Below are 7,614 nucleotides of genomic sequence, written 5' to 3'. Positions count from 1 at the left end.
TCTCAAAATGGAGGGCCATGATCCAAAGGAACCAGAACAGTTGAGGAAGCTGTTTATTGGTGGCCTGAGCTTTGAAACCACAGATGATAGCTTAAGAGAACATTTTGAGAAATGGGGCACACTTACAGACTGTGTGGTAATGAGAGATCCCCAAACAAAACATTCCAGGGGCTTTGGTTTTGTGACCTACTCTTGTGTTAAAGAGGTGGATGCTACAATGTGTGCTCGGCCACACAAGGTTGATGGGCGTGTGGTGGAACCAAAGAGAGCTGTTTCTAAGAGGATTCTGTAAAGCCTGGTGGCCATTTAACCGTGAAGAAAATTTTTGTTGGTGGTATTAAAGGTATAGAAGAATATAATCTGAGAGACTACTTTGAAAAGCATGGCAAAATCGAAACCATAGAAGTTATGGAAGACAGGCAGAGTGGAAAAAAGAGAGGATTCGCTTTTGTAACTTTTGATGATCATGACATAGTTGATAAAATTGTTGTTCAAAAATACCACACTATTAATGGGCATAATTGTGAAGTGAAAAGGGCCCTTTCTAAACAAGAGATGCAGTCTGCTGGATCACAGAGAGGTCGTGGAGGTGGATCTGGCAACTTTATGGGTCGTGGAGGAAACTGGAGGTGGTAGAGGTAATTTTGGTTGTGGTGGAAACTTCGGTGGAAGAGGAGGCTATGGTGGTGGAGGTGGTGGCAGCAGAGGTAGTTATAGAAGTGGTGATGGTGAATATAATGATTTGGAGGTGATGGTGGCAACTATGGTGGTGGTCCTGGTTACAGTAGTAGAGGAGGCTATGGTGGTGGTGGACCAGGATATGGAAACCAAGGTGGTGGATATGGTGGTGGTGGAGGAGGATATGATGGTTACAATGAAGGAGGAAATTTTGGTGGAGGTAACTATGGTGGTGGTGGGAACTATAATGACTTTGGAAATTATAGTGGACAACAGCAATCAAATTATGGGCCCATGAAAGGGGGCAGTTTTGGTGGAAGAAGCTCAGGCAGTCCCTATGGTGGTGGCGATGGATCTGGTGGTGGAAGTGGTGGATATGGTAGCAGAAGGTTTAAAAAAAAAAAGCAGAAAAGGGCTACAGTGCTTAGCAGGAGAGAGAGCGAGGAGTTGTCAGGAAAGCTGCAGGTTCCTTTGAGACAGTCGTCCTAAATGCATTAGAGGAACTGTAAAAATCTGCCACAGAAGGAGCGATGATCCATAGTCAGAAAAGTTACTGCAGCTTAAACAGGAAACCCTTCCTGTTCAGGACTGTCATAGCCACAGTTTGCAAACCGTGCAGCTATTGATTCATGCAATGTAGTGTCAATTAGATGGACATTCCTGAGGTCTTTTACCTGTTGTAGCTTTGTCTTTGTCTTTTTCTTTTCATTACTTCAGGTCTATTGCCCTGTAAATTGTGGTAGTGGTACCAGGAATAAAAAATTAAGGAATTTTTAACTTTTCAAAAAAGAAAAAAAAAGGGCTGGAGAGATGGCTCAGTGGTTAAGAGCATTGGCTGCTCTTCCAGAGGTCCTGAGTTCAATTCCCAGCAACCACATCGTGGCTCACAGCCATCTGTAATGAGATCTGGTGCCCTCTTCTGGCATGTAAACAGAACACTGTATACATAATAAATAAATCTTAAAAAAAGGGGGGGGGCTGGAGAGACGGCTCAGCAGTTAAGAGCACTGGCTGCTCTTCCAGAGGTCCTGAGTTCAGTTCCCAGCAACCACATGGTGGCTCACAGTCATCTATAATAGGGTTCTGAGGCCCTGTTATGTCTGATGCCCTGTTCTGTCCTTCAGAATATGCAAATAGTGCACTCATATGCATAAATAAATAAATCTTTAAAAAAAAAAGAACAGGCAGAAGACACAGATATGGAAGCTGGGATTGTATGGTCTGGGCTCTCAGCTGGAGATGCCTCAGCACTCTGGAAGGTCAGCAGGTTTATTAAATAGAGTTGAACAGACTGGTAGGGTTATTGCATACAGCTGAACAAATATATGGGGTTATTACATGCAGGTCAATGAGGAGGAAGGATTATGGCATACAGCTGGATCAAAAGGACAGGCTTGGCTAATCTCAGTAGACACAGTCTCTGTAGGGACACAGTCTTCAGACCATAAACATCCAGAAGGAGAAAGCTAGGGTGGACATTTTCTGCACACTGTCAACATTCACACTTGGACCAAAGGAAGGCTTTACCATGCATTCCTCTGAGCCTCACCCCAGGGAGAAGGCATTGCATTTCTCCATGGGTCTGAGGTTGAGGTTCTAGACATGTCCACCTTACACTCTTTGACTAAATTATTCCGTGCCTTTTCTTCCCAATCTCTGGCAGTCATCATCCAACACTCTGCTTCTGCCTGGCCATCTTCCACAAACAGTGCATATGAGTGAGATCATGTAGTATTTGTCTTTCTGTGTCTGGATTATTTTACCTAACAGAATGTCTTCCTGATCTATTCATGTTGTAGCAAATGGCATTGCTACATTGCAATGTAGCAATTGCACCCTTTTTAGTGGCTAAGTAATATTCCATTGCAAATATGTACCACTTTTTCTCTCTCCATTTATCTATTGTAGGGTATTTAGTGTGATTCCAAATCTTGCCTATTGTGATTAATGCTACAATAAACATAGGGGTACAGATATCTTCTTTTTACTTTTTTCATTGTGTGTGTGTGTGTGTGTGTGTGTGTGTGTGTGTGTGTTGCATTCCAGACACAGAGCACATGTAGAGATCAGAAGACAACCTTCGGTAGTTGGCTCTCTCCTTCTACCACATAAATCCTATGGATCAAATTCAGGTTGTTAGGCACATCAGCCGCAAACAGGCTTATTTCCTCAGCCATCCCGCTGGCCCATGCAGGTCTGTTTTCAATAAACTGATTTCATTTCTTTTTTTTTTTTTTTTTTTTGATTTTTCGAGACAGGGTTTCTCTGTGTAGCTTTGCGCCTTTCCTGGAACTCACTTGGTAGCCCAGGCTGGCCTCGAACTCACAGAGATCCGCCGGCCTCTGCCTCCCAGTGCTGGGATTAAAGGCGTGCGCCACCACCGCCCGGCCCCTGATTTCATTTCTTTTGGCTATACGGCTAGTTCTTAGATTGCTTAATTATATAATAATTGTAGTCTGGGTTTTGAATGTTTTTTAATTTTTATTTTTGTTTTATGTGTATAGATGTTCTTCCTACGTGTATGTCTGTACGTGATGTGCATACAGGGCCCACAGAGGCCAGAAGAGGGTGTTGGATTTCCCCCTGGAAAAGCACACAGTACTCCTAAACCCTAAGCCATTTTAGCTCCTTGTTCTTAATATATATAATGTTTTTGTTAATACTTCAAGAGTTGTTTTTGAAGAAAATTCACATGGTTTCCATATAGCTGTACTAAGTTACATTCCCAACAACAGAGGCTAAGAGTCCCTCTCTCTTCCCAGCCTGGCCAACATTCGCTATTTCCTGTCTTTTCATAGCAGTTATTTGATCTGACTGCTATGAGTGACATCTCACTCAAGTCTTCAGATTTGGATTACCTTGATGATCGGTAATTGAAAAGTAATTTTCTTATTCGAGACAGGGTATGGCTGTGTAGTCATGACTGGAGTGGAACTCACTATGTAGCCCAGGCTGGCCTCAAAGTCATAGAGATCTACCTGCCTCTGCCTCCCAGGTGCTGGAACTAAAGGTGTACCCCACCATGTCAGGCTGAAAAGTAATTTTCATAAATGGATATTTGAGTCAGGTATGGTTTGAATGTAGCTATAATCATCCCAGAACTCAAAGAGGACTAGGCCAGTCTTGCCTACAATACTGTCTCAAAAAAATAATAAAAACCAATAATAAAAATGTTAGAAATTTCAGTGACTCTGCTGTAAATTTGCAATAAAATGTAGAAAACTAGCATGTAGGGAGGGGCTGGGGAGATAGCTCATTGGGTAAAGTGCTGATCTGATAAGCTCAGAGATTTTAATTTTATCCCCAGAATCCCCATAAAAAAAGCCAGTTGAGGTAGCATGTATGCATAATACCAGTTTTAAGGAGGTAAAGTCAGGAGGATCCCTGGGGCCAGGTGGCCAATCAGCTTAGTCAACTGTTTAGGTCTTTCAGGACAATGACACACCCTGTTACAGAGCCTGAGGAAAGACACCGGAGGTTGTGCTCTGCCCTCCCCCACTACTTTCACACAGGAACCATCCATATAAAAACTGCACACTTGAACATGCAGTCACACACATGTGCGTGCGTGTAAACACACACACACACACACACACACACACACACACACACACACACACACAAAATTGAAATGAGAAGTCAAGCTTGCAGTCAGTCTATCAGCTCTCAGATCACTGGAAATCTAAACTACTAAACTGTCTTACCAACCCTTCCTGTGCTGTCAATCGGCTCTTGGTTATTTTCCCCTGAAATATAAGATGTGATTAATGTTCTAAGGCTGTGCATATCATCACATCACTATTATCACATTGTAATAAATCTACTTTTTATTATTGCAGCATTTTATCCCACTAAGCTATTTGCTCGCCCACCAATAGGGCCGGTCCTCCCCATGAAAACTTTCCATGAGGAATCATGGGGACATTCTACTTTCCCAGTGACCTAATCTGCTCTGTCACTGTGACCCAGACAAAGAATTCCTCACAGTCACAAGAAAATGGAGTCTTCCCAGGGGTGGCTTCTTTTTGGTTCACGTGATGGTGATACCAATTATTTATTCTAGAACAGGAAGACAAAAAGAACCCAAACCTGGACTTTCTTGGTAGATTTCCCAAAGGAGTATGGCATAGTTCCCTTTTCTTCTCTGCAATTATGTTCAAATTAATTTGCTCCTGGCCCAGCTGACTTCTATTCATTGCTGTAACCATTGCATCACACCCCGAATGAGTTTCCTCTTTCCATTGTTCGACAAGTTTTCACAAAATAGTTGAAAACTTTCTGTTTCCTCTTCATTCAGTGGCGTGTGTGGAGCATTTTCTTCAGGTTCTTTCTTCTGGGAGCCTTCCTGAGGGAAGTTCAATGACAATGCATTACTGGCAGAGCCTTCTGACCTGTGGGGAGGAGAGGGCTGGGGAGGGCACGTTTGCTGTCTGTCTTTGGCATGCCTGATGGCAGTGCATCTAAGGCCTGTTAGGGTTCTTACACTAACCTTTCATTCATCATATCAACACATTGCACTAGAGACCATTTATTTTAAATTTTATTTTTAATCTCTCTCTCTCTCTCTCTCTGTGTGTGTGTGTGTGTGTGTGTGTGTGTGTCTGTGTCTGTGTGTGCACATGCCGCAATAGGTGTATGAAGGCTAAGAGCACAACTTTGTGGAGTTGTCCACTATTATGTGGGTTCTAGAGATTTAACTCAAGCCATCGTGCTTTTACAGTAAGTGCCTTTGCCTCCTGAGCCGTCTTGCCAGCCATGGAAACCATTTATTAAGGTCTCACTGTATGCTCAGCACTTCACATACATCACCCTGCTGAATCTTATCATCATCCTCAGAGATGGGTTTTATTACCCTGTTTTGTAGATGAAGAACTTAAATTCTAAAATTCAGGGAAATTGCTTAAGATCATCCAATTGCAAGTAGTGAGTGAGGGTTGCTTGACTCCTGAGGACTACCCGGGGTTCTCACCGTGTTGCCCTCAGATCAGCAGCATCAGCATTACCTGTTACCCCCCAGGAAATTGCTAGAAGTGCAAATTCTCAACTGCATTTCAGACGAATGGAATCAGAAGTCCCAAGCCAGGGGTGGCAGGTGGGAAGCAATCTGCATTTTAACCAGCCCCACAGGTGCCTCTGATGGATGCTAACACTGAAGACTCAGCTGTGCTTTGCTTTCTATGTACAAAGGCATCACATTTATAATTAGGAAACTATGAAGACCATCTGAGAAATGACTCTAGAAGTTTCATTTGCTTAGCCAGAAACTAGGGAGAGCCTGTGGCTTTCTGCTGTGAAATAATCCTCTTATACACTGTAAAGATATGTCACTCAAAATTGGTTTAATAAAAAGCTGATTGGCCAGTAGCCAGGCATGAAGTACAGATGGGACAACCAAACTAAGGATGCTGGGATGAGGAAGGGCAGAGTCAGAGGAGTTGCCAGTTAGATGCAGAAAGAGTCAGACACGCAAAATGGAGTAAAAGTAAAAGCCACATGGCAAAATGTAGATGAATAGAAATGGGTTAATTTAAGTTGTAATAACTAACTAGTAATAAGCCTGAGCTATCAGTGGAACATTTATAGTTACGATTAAGCCTCTGTGTGTTTATTTGGGAATGGCTGGAAGGACAGAAACTTCTGCAAACAGCTTTCTATTTCTCAGCAGGATGCCTGAAATATCCCATGGTTTATAAGACCCTCACCTGAAGTTTCCAGGAACTGGGCAGCTGATGTTCTTCTAAATTCCCCTAAATAGCTGGCATCTGAGCTCAGACTCTTTCTATCTGGTCCCTAAATGATTGTTACCACTAGCACCCCATGCAATATCACTCTCACAGTTGGGGTGTGTGTGTGTGGCAAGGAGAGTAGGGAGAGAGGATGGGAGCCAAAATCCCTCTCAATGTATATAAGTTGCCTCATTCTTCCAAGGATTCAGTGAAAATGGTGAGCTGTGCACCTGCTGATCCCTTTGCCTGTGAATTTAATCATTACCTCATAAGATGCTAGAACGAAAATGTACATTTGGCCTAATTTCCTCTTCTTGTACAAGGGATCACAAACCTAGTAGCATTCACAATTTAAAAAAATGTACTATTTTACAGTTCCATGGGACAGAAGTCCAACATGGGTTTCATTAGAATAAATTCAAAGCATTAGCAAGGCTGTTTTTCTTTTTGTGGCTCTTGAGCAGAATCTGGTTTTTTGTTTGTTCATTTTTTTCCCATTTCCAGCTTATAACAGCTACATTCTTTGCTCTTGGCTCTTTTCAAAACCAACAATGTTGCATGTTGTTGACTATTCTTCCATTGTCATTAATCTCTCTGTCACAGCTTGGACACTTGTGACAATATTTGAGAATCCAACTTGTCTCAGGTGTTCAACTTAAGCACATCTGCAAAGTTCCTTTTGCCAATCAAAGTCATGCACTTACAGGCTCTAGAAAACAGAATGTGGACATCACCAAAGAGGGATGTTGCCCGCTTACCAGAATCTTTTCTTTAGCAATAGGCAACTTTTTATTTGGGGAACTATATTTACAAATTATAAGGTATCATAGCAAGAAAAAACTGAGTTCATATAACCTTTGCCAACAAAAGAAATATAGAAAGTCATTTTTCATTTTTATAAGATCAATTACTGGGGCTGGAGAGATGGTTCAGAGGTTAAGAGCACTGCTTGCTCTTCCAAAGGTCCTGAGTTCAGTTCCCAGCAACCACATGGTGGCTCACAACCATCTGTAATGAGATCTGGTGCCCTCTTCTGGCCTGCAGGGATATGTGCAGACAGAACACTGTATACATAATAAATAAATAAAAATCTTTAAAAAAAGATCAATTACTAAAATAAATGTCTATATTTGTATGTGCTGTGAAGAGACACCCTGACCAAGGCAAATCTTATGAAATAAATCACTTAATTGGGGGTTTGATTACATCA

The 7,614-nt window shown here is 42.1% G+C and overlaps 1 pseudogene; it reads left to right on the top strand.

Moving 5' to 3' along the window:
• LOC128099090 (heterogeneous nuclear ribonucleoprotein A3-like) lies at window positions 1–1,297 on the top strand (annotated as a pseudogene).
• The last annotated feature ends 6,317 nt before the right edge of the window (window positions 1,298–7,614 follow it).

Source organism: Peromyscus californicus, unplaced genomic scaffold, assembly GCF_007827085.1.
Source record: "Peromyscus californicus insignis strain IS unplaced genomic scaffold, ASM782708v3 Scaffold_6__1_contigs__length_162567912, whole genome shotgun sequence".
NCBI lineage: Eukaryota > Metazoa > Chordata > Mammalia > Rodentia > Cricetidae > Peromyscus > Peromyscus californicus.
Note: the sequence above shows the minus strand (reverse complement) of the source record. Positions and strands in the feature narration are given on the sequence as shown.